This window comes from Numida meleagris, chromosome 4, assembly GCF_002078875.1.
Source record: "Numida meleagris isolate 19003 breed g44 Domestic line chromosome 4, NumMel1.0, whole genome shotgun sequence".
NCBI lineage: Eukaryota > Metazoa > Chordata > Aves > Galliformes > Numididae > Numida > Numida meleagris.
The window spans coordinates 95,352,756-95,368,123 of record NC_034412.1 but is presented as its reverse complement, the minus strand read 5'-3'; the positions used below and the strand labels follow the sequence as shown (position 1 = coordinate 95,368,123).

The 15,368-nt window shown below is 50.4% G+C and overlaps 1 protein-coding gene across 2 annotated transcripts in view; it reads left to right on the top strand.

Moving 5' to 3' along the window:
- The window catches only part of LZTS3 (leucine zipper tumor suppressor family member 3), a 43,047-nt gene that overhangs the window by 1,611 nt on the left and 26,068 nt on the right, over positions 1–15,368 (top strand). The gene's annotated exons all lie outside the window — the stretch shown is intronic.

Here is a 15,368-nt window from a genome sequence, read left to right as displayed (position 1 = left end):
TGTCCCATGCGTGGGGACGTGGGAGCGTGGGAGGGATTTGTGTAGGGGATGAAAATCCCCCTATAGCTCCGTGGGGCATTTAAAGAGCAGCACAGGGGTGTGCGTGGCTTCACAGAGGGGATCCCCCATTTCCGAGCCAATATTTGCTGGGTCAGCAGGCTGATGTCCCTAAGGATCATCCCCAGGATCCAAAAGGAGGAGGCTGGAAAGTGTTGGAAAGCCCAACATCCCCAGTGTCCCCAACATCCCCAGTGTCCCCAACATCCCCAGTGTCCCCAACTCTGCCATCTTCCCCAACATCCCCAATGTCCTCAACAACCCCAGCGTCCCCAGCACCCTCAACATCCCCAACATTGCCATCTTCTCCAACATCCCCAGTGTCCTCAGCATCCCCAACACTGCCAGCTTCCCCAGCGTCCTCGATGTCCCCAGCATCCCCAATATTTCTGCAGAGGAAATGCTAAGTCACAGCTTGAAGCAGTGATGGAGCACCTGGTGGGAAGGCAGCGCCAACCCAGGGGAGCTCAGGTGCATGCAATGCACCTGAGTGACCAGAAGGGGTGGAGCCAGGATCCACCCCTTCCCAGACCTCATTTAAGGGTTGGCAGTGGAGGCAAGGGGATCTTACTGGAGATTCCTGTATGCCTGAGGCCTTCTGAAGGTAAGCAGCTTTTTTCCTTTATTTTTGTGCCCCTGGCTGTTGCATTTGAGCAAATCCTCACTTGCTGTAGCCTAGGACCTTGCTGCTCTGCTGTTACTGCTGAGCTTTCCATCATGTTACAACTGCCAGCATCCCCAATGTCCCCCACCTCTGCAGGGTCTGCAGCATCACCCCAGGGTCATGGCCATGATGTGGTGCATGGGGAAGGCACCTCTACATTCCCCTGCAGAAAGGCAGATGGATGCAGTGGTTTCCAAATGCATGGTGAAAATCATGGCATTGTAAGTCCCTGTGGAACAGGGATTTGAATAAATTAGGCAGTAAAAAGTTCACTGAAGGGATTCATGTCCCCATGGGGAAGTTGAAGTGTGATAAGGGTGTGGCTGGAGCTATCCTAAGGCTTTTGAAACCCATGGGATCGCACCAGGGAGATCCCAGATGTGCCCGGGGCTGTCAGAGTCATCTGGCAAATGAAGGGTGGAAAAGAGGAAATTTCTTTTTTTTCCCTTCTCGGCAGATCTTTCCCCATTAGTCATTCTTGTCACAGGAGCTGGCAAACACGGTTATTATTATTTGAGGGATCTGAAAGTGAAATGGAGGCACATGCCTGGGAACTGAGGTGCCCCAACACCTCCAGGTGCCCTTAGGGCTGGGGCAATGGGACAGGGTCACCTCCCCCCATGGCCCTGTGGCTCCTTGAGCAGCAAGCAGAGAAAATAGGAGTGTTAAAGCAGCCGTTTGGAAGGGTGTCCTTATAATCAAGTCAGGTTGAAGCTGTGAGCTGGAGGGAGATGGGAGTCCCCCTGCATCCCATGCAGGAGCCTCCAAGCCCCTGTTTCATCTCAAGAAACCTGAGTTTTGCCCTCCCAAGCTGGTCTTGTTGGTGAACCTGTGGGTTTCATCTCAGCCCCAAATCTTGGGGCTTTTGTTGCGTGAAGTCTCTTTATAGTGGCCACACTTTCCACCCTTCTCGTGCACATGCGTTGAGCTTTGGGACAGCCCAAAGGGCTACGAATGGTTCGGATTCTCCTATGGAAGAAAGCATTTCATCCTCCAGCAGTAGTAGCTCAGGGATTTATTTAATGAGCTGAGCTGGACTTCCTGCTCTATGATTTCTTTTTTTTTCAGTTGCTTTCCAACCCTTGAGCATCCTCTGCATCAGCCTGGCTGGTCCCTGCACCGCTCTGGGTCTGCACAGATGCGACAGGGCCAGGGAGCTCGGGAGAAAGCTGATCGTCTCATTAACACATGCACACAGTCTCCCAAATATTTATCAGCTGGAGAAATACTCGGGCTCAGAAGTTGCCAAGTAACATAACAAGAGGCGCTTTTAAATAAATATATGTGTGTCTGCGGGTGACGAATTAACCAAATCCGTTGGTATGTGGCCCAAAGACATGTTTTCCTCTGGAAGCACAGCACCAGGAACAATAATAATGATTTGAGCCAGGAAAAAATGTGCGATAAGCAGTTTCTGACTGCACGTCCACCAGCTGGAGAAAGGCAGGGGGACATGGGGCCATGCAGCGATGTCTGTGTGTGCCATAGAGGGACTGGGATGTGCAGGTTGGATATCAGGAAAAATTTCTTATCTGACAGTGATCAGGCACTGGCACAGGCTGCCGAGTGAAGTGGTGGAGTCACCATCACTGGTGGAGTTTAAGAGCCATGGAGATGTCCCACTGAGGGACGTGGGGATGGGTTGGGGTTGGACTTCATGATCACAGTGGTCTTTTCCAGTCTTAATAATTCTGTTCTATGATGTGCGTGCAAAGGTGACAGCTTTTATTAGCCCAGTTGATGGAGATGGGGGGGAAAATAGACCAGTCATGGGCGCAGGAGCTCATCTCCTTGTCCCTGCTTTCTAATTATATCAGTTGATCTAGTACAAGCTCTTTCTGCTCCCCATAGGCCTTGCCTTAATTATTTCCCCAGCCCTGCCCTTCAGAAGCACTTGGAGTGATAACAAAGCCATCCCACCTGAGACACGGGGGTAGGAGGACTAGCTGTCCCACCTCAGACATTGCCCTGTCTCACTTGCTCTTGGGAACGTGGTCATCTGTGCCCTGTGATGCAAGGAATTGTAAGGGGACAAGGAATGGGGACATGTTCTGGGATGCCTAGGGAGGTGATGGAGTCACTGTCCCTGGAGGTGTTCGAGAACCGTGGAGATGTGGCACGGAGGGACGTGGTCAGTGGGCACGGTGGGATGGGTTGGGGTTGGGCATTATGGTCTTAGAGGACTTTTCCTACCTTAATGATCCTTTGATTCTATGATTTCGTAGGTCAGATTGATGGTTAGATTTGGTGATACTGAAAGTCTTTTCCAACCCAGATGAGTCTATGATTCTATGCTGGTGTTCGTTTGGGGCGGACTATGCACCTTGCCTTACTGTTGTGGGATGGAAAGCCAGGGAGGGCTGCCCCTGCAGCAGGGACACTAAGGCAGGCACGGACCCACCACCCATCTCTGCTTCTCTCTCGTGCTCTCCAGAACTTTGATAGGCACAAGTGGTGTTTTAGGGCCAGGCTGATATGGCAGAGTGATGATACCCAGGAGGTCATGGGAGAAGATGGATACATGGGATGTGGAGAAAGCCAGCTATGGTCTAGATGCTGGAAAGGATGGCTGGGGCTGACATGGTCAGTGGGCATGGTGAGGATGGGCTGACGGTTGGACTTGATGGTCATAGAGGTCTTTTCCAGCCTTAATGATTCTATGGTTCCACGATTCTGTGTTAACACCTTATCTCAGTGAATTTATGAGCCACTTGTGTTTGGGGCAGGCCGTGTCCTGCAGCCAAGGGACCACTTCTGTTTTCCAGCAGAGCCCAACCAAAATCATCTTACCCATGGCAAACACAGCACCACTGACATTCCCTGGGGACAACTAGAGTTTTCTATTCCCTCTGTGCTCTCAGGGATCTGAAGTAGCTTTTAATAATAATAAAAAACAATAATAAAACAAAATGAACCACAACCCTGGACAAACAAGGCAGTGCGTGGACTGCAAACACTGCTGGAGGGAACGTAGCACGGTGTTTGCTCTCAGAACAAGTCCTGCAGGTCACCGAGCCGTCCTCCAGCAGTGACCATGTGTGCCCTGTGTAGCCCTACCAGCGTTGTTCCCTCGGGCTGTGTGGATGTGCAGGTTGTTCCTCCCTGCTGGAATTTAATTGCTACCTCTGTAATGAGCTCCTCCATCAATCTGTTGATGGCTTTCCCCCTCCTCCTTAACCCTCGGAGAGGTAATGGCATGTCGGTGGCTTGGGGTGAACCATTGGGTAAATGAATGAGCAGTGGAGGGAGGATGTGGGGATAAAACCTTTTGCTGCAATTCCCCACCCTTGGCATGGGGATGGAAGCACTGCTGCACCCTGCAGGGCTTGCACAGCTCAGCCTCATAGAGGCAGGCAGGATTTGGGCCAGCATCCCTCTCCAGCAAGGCAGAGCATGTGGAACGTAACCCACTCCCCCCACACACCCCCGTGGAGCTGTGTCTCTGTTTCATGCCTGGCCTCGAACTCAAATCCTTTCATTTCCTTCGGACATTTATCCCCTAAGGATCTTGATCCCAGGGCACTGACACAAACACCCTTTAAATCTGTGACAGACGGCTTAGGGGAGGATTATCCCATGTCTCTGTGGGCTTTGTGCCTGCCCCTGGCTCTGGTCCCCCGTGTCCCACCTCCACCAGGCAGGAGAGGCTGATATGCTCAGACTGGATGACCTCACATTAGCGATCCTGATGAGTCTGTGGTGATAGGGCAAGGGCAAATGGTTTCAAACTAGAAGAGGGGAGGTCTAGGTTGGATGGAAGGAAGAACTTTTACAGTGAGAGTGGTGAGGTACTGGCACAGGTTGCCCAGAGATGTTGGTGCATGCCCCATCCCTGGAGACACTCAAGGTCAGGCTCGCCAGGGCTCTGAGCACCTGATGGAGCTGTAGATATTCCTCTTCATTGCAGGGGAGTTGGACTAAATGGTCTTTAAAGGTTCTTTCCAGCTGTAAGAATTCTATGATGCAGGCTGCCCAGGGAAGTGGTGGGGTCACCATCCCTGGAGGTGTTCCAGAACCGTGAGGATGTGGCACATGGGGATGAGTTGGGGTTGGACTTGAGGATCTCAGAGGTCTTTTCCAGCCTTAATGATGCTATGATAATCCAGCACAGGTGACTTTCCATCCTCACCACTTTTTCTCCTTAATTCATCCCAGTAACACCGAGTTTTTTTCCCCCATATCCCAACCATCCAGCTCTTCCCACTTCACTTCCAGAATGGTTTTTCAGCCCTGACAGCTTTTGCAGCTTTATTCCAGTATGGCAAGCTTTCATAATAGCGGTTGACACCTAACTTCATTCGAATCGATCTTGTGTGCTAATTAGCTGATTGCAGCAATTGGCATAAATTACTCTGCTGATTGCCCCTCCTGGAGGGTCTGCAGTGGACAGCACTCTGTGCTGCATGGAGCAAGCTTCAGCTCTGGGGTGGCCTTGCAGGGACCCTCATGACCTGCAGAGGTGTTACAAAAGGGCAGTGAGAGCATCCCTCCTTGGCAAAATGAGCTGTTAGGCCACAGTGCCAATGGGTTGAGTCAGGAGGGACCAGGCAGCATCATAGATATCCCCAGTTGGAAGGGACCCATAAGGGTCATTGAGTCCAACTTCTGGCTCTGCGTGGGACCACCCAAAAATCAGACCATGGTCAGACCTTGTACAAGCATACTCCCATCTGTGAAGCTACCAGGATCATCTAATGCAGCTTGCCCCAAACAGAGCTGAATGGATCTAAGACTTATCCTGCACAAGCTGTCCATCTACACTTAGCCATGCTTCATCCCTCCAGTCCTGCATCCATTCTGCCAGGCTGAGCTGCACCCCTCCAGCTCTTCTTTCTCCTTTTCTTGAATATTGCCTCGCAATTAGCATCCTTCTAGTCTGCTGGAATCAGAGAGAAATCCCAGGACTTCTTAGATAGGATTAGCAGCAGTCCACAGCACTCCTCACCCTGCTTCTATGGGACCCTTGGGAGCACATTATGAGAGCTCGCTGTTTAAAAATGTTTATCCCTAGGCCATGCCACTGAGTGTTTTCCTAGGTTACTAATGGACTGGAAAGCACTTTGTCGCCCCTGTGCAATACGAGAACATCAGCCTGCTTTTTGCAAAGCCAGAAGAGAAATTATTGAGTGCCTCTGCCTTTTCTCCATTGTTACCAGCTATTTCTGATCACCAGCCAAGTCCTGGGAACGCTGCTGCAGCTCAGTTGTTTTGTGCTCTTCCGTTTTGCAAAATAAAAGGAGAGTTCCTACTGGTTGTCTGTGAGCATCTGAGAGAGATCTGATACGGGGCTGGGAGAGGGACTCACTGCAAATCAGATTGCAGAGTGGATGCTGTAACTTTCTTGAGGCATGCTCTGCCCTGGCAGCTGTGCCCCCACCATGGGGACACGGAGCTGTTGGAGAGGGTCAGAGGAGACCATGAGGGTGCTCAGAGGTTGGAGTACCTCTGCTATGGAGATTTGTCCCCACCAAGGTGGGGATGCCCACTTTTTCCACGCTGATCATGCATGGAGTGTATTGTTTGACTTAAGGCTGGAGCTGGGTGAGGATGTGGGAGCCAGGCACAGAGCAGTGGGAGAAGCAGATGGGTTTTCTCACTGCAAAGCTGGTCACAATGGAAATCCCTCCTTTGCCTGAAAGAGCCCCATCCCGAGAGGCATTCAGTGCTGCATTTGAATCTATTCAAACCATTTCTTTTTAATGAAAGAAAGAGAGAAACCCAGAGACAAAAGGCTTTTCTAGAGAAGAGGAGGGGAAGGAAGTGGCTTCCAAAAATATCAGTGTCAACCCTTCCTTTAGCCCCAGCTGTGGCTGTAGGTTGGATGTTTCTGTACCTGCAGGACCTAGCAGGGCAGGAGGTGTGAGCATGCCCTTCTGCACCTCTGTTGTGGTGAGATAAGGCCACGGTGATGAAAATGGTGCAGATTGGGTTTTAAAAACATGAGAATCCAGGTGCTGGAAAGGAGACATCTCTTGATGGGGGGAAGGCTGAAAAAGGGCTGAGTAGGACCAGATTGGCACCAAAGATCATGGAGCTGTTTGCATCTGCCTCATAGAGGAGTAAACGCAACATGAAGCCCTTCCTCTGTCCCTCTAGGTAATGGGACCCCATGGCTGTGGGCTCTTGGGGTTGTGTGGTGGCTTTTGGAGGCTGTGATCCCAGCTGAGCTGGCCACAAGTACATGGATGCTTCTCCAAAATCTTTGGGACCATGCCTTTCCTGGAGTTGAGGAGGTGCCTTCAAGCCGTTCCCAAGGCGGTATAAGTGCTAGCACTTGAAAGAGATGGAAGAGGACTGAAGGAGGAGGTGGGCTTGGAAACAGAGACAGCTGAAATCCAGTTTGTTGGGAACAGATGTGCACGTGGTCCTATGATCTGCTGCAGTGGAGATGGGTGTAAATGATCGGTTGGGCTAGGTGGATGATCTCAATGATCTTTTTCAAGATCTCTGTGATTCTCAGTGCTCCATCTCACTGCAGTGGAGAAGGGCATCTTTGGGTATAGAAAACCCCACTGGTAGGGTTGAAGCCAAAATTGGGCTCCTACCAAAGCCCTGGAGGAGAGAGCAAGGGCGCTCACCCCCTGGGAAGGATCCAAGCCCACCTATGCTGGGATGCTGACACATCTCTCTTGGTTCCTCTTAGCACCATCTCCCCTCCTCATGCTTGTGGGGACAGAGCTGTCCCTCACAGAGTGACAAAGGGACACAGAGAGGGTCTGTTTGGGCCAGCACAGAGAGAGGCAATTTCTCCAGAGTGACGTCTCAGGAATTTACGGTCTGTGAAGGCTGAGTCAAAGTGAGTGGGAAAAGGCTGCCTATTTTTAAGACCTCTGCTATTTGGGGGTGTCTGACCCCCTCTCCCTCCTCCCACATCTGGCATCTCAGCCATGCTGAGCTTGCAGTGCACCTGCCTTGCACGGGGAGGGAAAGCAAAGGCACTGCTCAACAGCCATCACCAGTGCCATACTGACATGAACAAAAATTGGTTCCTCAGAGGCAGTGCCAGCCTTGTAGCAGGTCATAGAGACCCTTCCCTGGGCAAATGGGTGCCGTGGAGCGGTGCCTGCTAGGATGAGCAGATGGAGGATGCAGTGTCAGGGTGACTGGGAAGAGAGGATGAATGATCGCAGAATCATTAAGGTTGGAAGAACACCAACTCCAACCCCAGTCCATCCCACCATGCCCACTGACCATGTCCCTCAGTGTCACATCTCCACTGTTCTGGAACACCTCTGGGTGCGGTGACCCCACCACTTCTCTGGGCAGTCTATTCTCTGACTGCTCTTTCAGAGAAGAAATCTTTCCTAATATCCAAACAGAACCTTCCCTGGTGCGATTTGAGGCCATTACTTCTCACCCTAAAATGTTGCAGGATCAGGGTGACCAAGAAGAAAGGATGAGGGATGCAGGGTCAGGGTGACTAGGAAGGAAATATGATGGAATACCAGGGTGAACAAGTAAAGGCTGATAGGAGCCTTGGAGATCAGACAAGGAGCCACGCACAGTCATTTTATCCAAACTCTGCCTATCTGCTCCAGTGCTGGGAGGTCTGTCTGCACCAGGATGGCTTCCTACCTGGGAGCTCGCTGTACTGAGTGAAAAAGTCCTCATGACTGTCCAAGTCATGGAGAGCTTCTCTAGAGTCCTATCCCATGGCCGTGTCGACGTGGCCTGGATGCTGGTGTACCTGCATGACCCACGGAGCTGTGGCTGGTGCCACAGTTTTTGTGCTGGTGAGCTGCCAGTTCCTGCATTTCTCGGCGTTCTCTCCCCAGGAGTCAGCACTGTCTGGCATAGCTACTTGCTGGCGTGGCACCACGGGACTTGTCCAGCTGCCAGGGCTCTGGGACAGCGTCACCCTCAGAGCCAAGCCACCCCTTGTGTGCCAGGCATGGAGCAACCATGTTTTGGATGGCCAGTGGTCCACCATGCAGCACAAGATGTGGTGTTGAACCCCAAAAAATCTCAAGTCAGCCAGCAAGCTGCACTGAGAATGCAATGAAAGGTGTCCAGTCATCTCTCCATTTAGACCCAGGGCACCCCAATGCTTTGTCTCAGGGTGACACAATAGCTCCTACTCTGAAGATGTCTCCAGGAGCTACCAACATCTGCAGAGGATGGCGCACCAAGGTTTCCCCAGTAGGGTTTGCATGGAGGATGGTCCTATTGAAAAATTCTTCTGTATTTTTCAGTTTGTAAGCAAGTGCAGCCCTCTTGCCCTATAGTCTGCCCTTGGTCTGGAAAATTTGGTGTTTCTTTTTCACTTAGCAAAATATTAGAGTTTATTATTATTTTCATACCATGCATAGGTGACCCTCTGGATCATGATCATTTGGGTTTTCCCAGACCATCCTCCGCACTTTTACCTTCCTGGAACAGTGGGCACTCCTTTTTTTCTTTTTTTTTCCTCCTGATTTCTTCCCTTTTCTGGCTCCTGATGGCATTTGGCTACACCCTCCTTCTGACCCTAAAAAGGAGTCGGGGATCGACTCGTGTGTCATTTGACTGTGGTACTGTCTGAAGCAGTGCCCTAAAGCCACCAGCACACTTGTAAACCCTCCCTGAGTGCTTTTCCAGCACGGATTCACTTAAAAACCTACAGAGGAAAGATGCTGAAAGTACATCTGGTGCTGTAGCAGCAGATCCCGAGGCAGCCGCTGTCAGCAGCACAGGTGAGATGAGCGGCGTGGGATTGCTGTCGTCTGCTCACAGCCCAGACAAATTAATAAGGATGTTGTGCTGGGAGGAATTCTGCCCCAAAGATAGGAAGTGCAAGCTTCCAACACATACCAAGCTCCTCTTGAGCATGTTTCACAAGAGCTTCCCAGCTTACCTGCAGGTCTGTAGCATCCTGCTGCCCCACGCTGAGAACAAAAGCCCCAGGAGTACAGAGAGGTGGTGAGGGCTCAGCTCCAAGCAGTATTTTCCCTTTGCACATCTTGGTTCTCTCCTAGCACAAAGCGCCAGCCTGGAAATAAATGGTTCAGGGGGAGGTCTGTGTATGAGGGTCTATGAAATCATCACTGTCAGGGGGAGTAATCCTCATAATGTAAGAATAAGGGCTCTCAAATAATTGTTTAGAGGTCTCTTGCTCTTTACATTTCTCACCAAGGGCATCAGTGGGAGTGGAGAATGCATTTTGGTGCCTGGTGTGGAGGCAGGACCAGAGGCATTTGGGACCTGATCCTGGTGCAGCTCAAAGTGGACCTGAGGTGGTACACAGGGGAGAGCAGGGCAGGAGGACATGGGATGTCATGGGAATGGGATGGGACATTAGGATGCTGCCCAGGGTGGTGGTAGAGTCACTGACCCTGGAAGTATTCAAGGAATGTTTAGACTTTGTACTGAGGGACACGGTCTAGTGAGAGCTGTTGGTGATATGTGGACGGTTGGACTGGATGATCTTGCAGGTCTTTTCCAACCTTGGTGATTTTATGATTCTATGATGGCCGTGGAGGGGGTCTGGCTTCTGCATAAGGAAGAGGCTGGAGCTCTTCTGCTTGGAAAAGCAATGGCTAAGGAGGCTAAGGTGGAACTCTGGGCTTGGTGGGTGTTAGTCCAACAAGGAAGCAGGGGCTGGATGGGTACGGTACAGTCATTCCTGAAAGGAGTCCTAGGGTGGAGACAGTGCACCAGGAGGCCCAGTGCCGTGTTCTCCCAACAGCACAAGTAGCGTTGGCAGCTCAGGGTGCAGCGTCTCAAGGACTGTTTGCTTAGCGGGTTATCTACACAGTTAATTTACTCCTCGTAAAACCATTGGAAGCATTTTCTGATGGTTGTAACCTAATGTTGCTTTGGCGCAAAGCAAAAAACAAATGTGAGTGGGGTTAGACCACAAGGGTAATGCAAGCTGGCTTTTCTTCATGTAGAGATGGGAGCAAAACACCATGTGATGACCTGCTATGGAGTACCTCAAACACCACCAATCCATAAGCTGCCCTGCAAAGCTCAGGTGAAAGCAAAAAAAAGATAGAAAAGCCTTTAATGGGATGTAGGGATGTTTTCTAGGACCATTGCTCATCAACCTTTGACTGTAGATGACCATCTTCCAGTTGACATCTCTGATGTCTACTGGGTTATTTATTTAGTGATCACAGGTCTCCATTAGATCTGGCCATAAGGACTGCTCTGTTGAGCTTGGTAGTCCTCATCCTTCATCTCCCATGTCTCTGAATCTTCTAGATGGAAAATAGTAGAATGGAGAAATGGGGACAAAACCCATCCTAAGAGCCCAGGGTAGAGGTGAGTTTTCTGCACCTGATGATGGTGTTGGGAACACAACTGGCTTAGAGAAATGTGCTGTGTTGCTGGAGGAGCCTCTTTGGGGTGGACAAATCTGTTGCATTTGCAACAGAGCTGATGGTGTTTCCCAGTGCTCTCAAATGGGTAAGCAAGGAGGAATCCAGACTTGCAGAAGGACTGTGCCTTGTTGGTCCTCCTTCCCTGCCCCAAAGCTCTCTGCTGTGTCCATTGTGCTGCTGGATCCAGAGAGCAGAGAATTATCTTGTGCTTTTTCTGGCTCCTTTACATCCAAATGCTGCACAAGCAAGACAAAGCACATGAAAAGGACTCCATCAAACCAAGTCATTTGCAAGGCCTGTAGCGATTTCAAAGCCCCATTTTCCTTTTGCAGAGGATCTGGAGGGAAGGGACAAGTGTTCAAAGCCCAAAGCTAGTTGTGAAGTCCAAAGCTGGGCAAGCAGGAGGGTTTGTTTAATGAGACTGAGCAGACAGCTCGGGAACCCACGAGAGCAACACCTCCCCAAAAATCAGGTCATTTTCTTAGCAAGCGAAAAATGGCTTCCCAAGTTTTGCAGCACGGGGGTAGAAATTAAAGAGCATTTGAAGGATTCAAAACCAAGGCCCTGGCTTTGTCTTTCCATCCTGCTGGGTCCCCATCAGCCTGGCTGACACCAAGGGAGGTGGCTAAAGTATTTTACCATCCCATTCACAAGGATGACACTCATCACATAGTGCTTCAAAGCCCCAGAGCTTCCCATTTTCATAGGGACCTGGATCACTGCGCTACCACGCTGAACTCCACTGTTCAGTGCTGCCACGCTGAACTCCAAAAACTCTCCTAGCTGGTGAAAGAAGATGGAATGCATCTAGCTCTATACTCAATATATACAAAATAATAAAACCCCTGGTGCGTATCTTGTGAGATCTAATTATAGGATATGGAAGCTAACGTGATAATATTTTCTTTAGATGTGTAGTGTAGATGTAATTACTTCTCCAGAGATGCCAACCACAGATGACGCAAGATGCCCTTATGTAATCTGCTGTTATTATGCATTTATGGAAATTTTCCCTCTCCGGCCCATCCCTGGCTTTCTCCTCAACACCTTCTTTCTTTTTTTCACCTTAAAGTCTCTGTGGATTATTCAGAAAGCAGTGGGTGAATCAATAGGGCAAGCAGTATGTAAGCAGAAGAGCAGTGTGGTGGACGCTTTGCTTGCTCCAAAGGTTGCATCCCCCCGCTCCTGCTCTCCTTCCTGCACGGCCAAGTCTGGGTCGATGGTTGGACTAGATGATCTCAGGGGTCTTTTCCAACTTTAATGATTCTATACTATTCTAGGAATCTTTCTTGCTGTGTTTTTTGATTAATAGGTGACAGGAAGGGGAGCAGGGAGTGGAGACATACCCACTGGTTTCCAGTTAGAATCATAGAATCATTAAGATTGGAAAAGACCACTTTCCAACAGTTGACCCATCCCCACCATCTCACTAACCATGTGTCCCCAGGTGCACTGTCTACTCTTTTCTTGAACATCCCCAGGGACAGTGACTCCACAACCTCCCTGGGCAGCCTGTGCCAATGCCTGACCATTCTTTTCAAGAAGAAATTTTTCCTGATATCCAACCTGAACCTTCCCTGGTGCAACTTCAGGCCATTACTGGGGAAACTGGTTTCCAGTCACGGTTCGGTGCCAGCCACTGCACAGGAATTTGTATTTAGGGCAGGGAATCCCCACATTTCTCTGAGTACAAAGAAGCCATCTATGGGGAAGCCAATAGCTGAGGGATGTTTGTTACACTCATGTCATTCATTAACTGTAAACTAACTCCTGCCAGAGCCCGGTGTTGTCAGGCACGTCGGTCGTGGATGTAGATGGTATTTCAACTCCCACTCACCTTCAGCCAAATCCGTCTCTGTGAACTGTGCCTGGATCCTCGGGGACTAGAAAGAGAGCATAGACCTTGGGGCATGCACACAGAGGCTTAGGACTGAGATGCTCCCTGCCCCTCCGGCAGATCCCACTGCTTTTGTTCCTGATGAAGCCCAGAGAGGCTGACCAGGAAGATTTAACCCTTCTCCTCCCTTGTGATGCCAAAAAAGCACCATCCATCCTGATCCGAGGGGGCTGTCTCCAATCCCTGAATCCCAGTGTGGATAGGAACAGCCTTTTTAAACAAGATGCATGCTGACCTGCTCATTTCATTGGAAAGCTAGTCCTTCTGGTGGCAATTTGTTTTGCTCCAATTAATTTTTACCGGACTTGACCTCCTGATTCGGGACTGTGAATGGGCCTGGGCACTCTCTAGGTGGTTTGCTTCCTTTCTTCCAGATAAATACTGAAGGCTACATGCTTAGACAAGCTTCTCTAGCCTAAAACTTAGCTGGGAAAGCTGCTAACCCTAGCTTTCTCCAGGCACATTGGCTCCTCTTTTCAGGAGACTTTGTCACCATCACCTCTACTGGGTGTTGGGGATGCTCCACCAAAGCAGGGAAAAGGGACATCATTGCTTGCCTACACTATTTCCTCAGCTCAAAAGTTTAAGATGAGGATCTTGTCCAGCTTTAATGTGGTTCGAGTTCCCATGAGAGAAACAGGAGCTCTCTTCCCTGGTGGAGGACGTGTGGTGTGAAGGGCTGGTGAAAAGAAAACCCTCCAGTTTTAGCTCTCATTAGCTGAAGGGAGGAAGGTGACCACTTAAAGTGCATTTCTTCTTGCCTAAGAGCAGCTACGATTAGCAGGCACGAGTGGGAGTGCCATATGGCCAGGACAAGCATCACATGCTCCCCCACGCAGCTCAGACTGACCTACATAGCATGGCCAAGCCACCATGCTGGAGCATCACAGCACACACACCAGGCTTTCATCATCCGCAGCTGGAGTTGCAGGAGCTGTGATTTACGGGAAGGCCTGGGCTATGCACCAGCTCCAGGCTTGCCAGCACTGCATAAGCTTGTCTGCTCTGTGTGGATCCAACACAGCCCTCTCAGGAAGAGACAGCTTATACCAGCAGGGCTGCTTTGCCAGAATAGGAAACCATCTCTCTGGCCGACAGGAACCAGAGTCTTTTGGCTTGTTCTCTTTGCCTCAAGCTGAGCAAGCAGATGCTGTTGTGGGTTGGAGACGGAAAGCATCCCCCTTGCAACAACTGGCACCAACCCAGCTCCACAGTGATTGGGACCCCCCCCACCAGTCCTCCACGGTGACTTGGAGAGGGTCCCCTCCAATCCACACGTCTGGGGCGGAATGGAAATGCCTCTGTTTATTCCCTTTATTGAGCATGAACAAATTCCCTCAGCATTTTAGCTTTCAGACCAGCACAGGGATGACATCTCAGGGGTTAGGCTTGGTGATCCCCATGGGTCCCTTCCAGCTCAGGATATTCTGTGATTCTATAGTGGGGAATATCTTCAAATGACAGCCACAGATTCAAGGGAAGCTTACAACAAGGCACACTGGGAAGCCGCAAACACTCAATGAGAGGTAAAGGCCTCGAGTTGTGCCAGGGGAGGTTCCTGTTGGATATTAGGAAAGATTTGTTATCCAAAAGAGTGGACGGGCACTGGAACAGTCTGCCCAGGGAGGTGGTGGAGTCACCATCCATGGAGATATTCAGGAACCCTGGGGATGTGGCGCTGAAGGACATTTTCAGTGGGCACGGTGGAATGGGTTGGGGTTGGACTTGGTGATCTTAGAGGTCTTTTCCATCTTTAATGATTCCGTGATCCTATAAAACCCCTACACAAGCTGTAGCCCTGCTGTAGCTCACCCCAAGGGGTGATTTGGAGTTATGGCATGAGATCGACCTTCTGGGTGCAGCCTGTTGGATGCTATTCACTTACTGTGTTGGATGCTATCTGCTTGCTTTCCCTATTCATTGCAGGGAAGTTGGCCTAGATGACCTTTAAGGGTCCCTTCCAACTCAGACGATTCTATGATTCTACAACAAGTGGAGCTGGCTCCCAGCTGAGGGCTGGAGCTGGATTTAAGCTGTAGTGATGCTGGCTGGAAAGCTCTGGAGATTTACAGCCCTGCTCCATAGTCAGGGCAGGGCGCCCATTTGGGAGGTTTGGGGTTTTCATCTCCTCGAGACTTTTAAAACGATTACTCCTGTAAATAAAGGAGTCTGAGGATGGCTCTTGCCTACATCAGGGTGTTTTGACTGAGCATTTCTTTAAGGAAGAAATCCCGATGCGGGGAGCCAGGCGTCTGCTCCCATTTCCATCTCTCCCCGAGAACATCGATGCTTTCTGCCCACAAACCCCAGGGGAAAGTCCCAACCCGGTGACGTTCCTTGCTGCTGACATTTTTACTCCTGCTCTGATCGGCGCAGAAAACACTTAACCACTTCTGGAGCCGCAGTCCAGGGACCTCAAAGTGCTTAGAGATCTTGAACCGAAATGGCT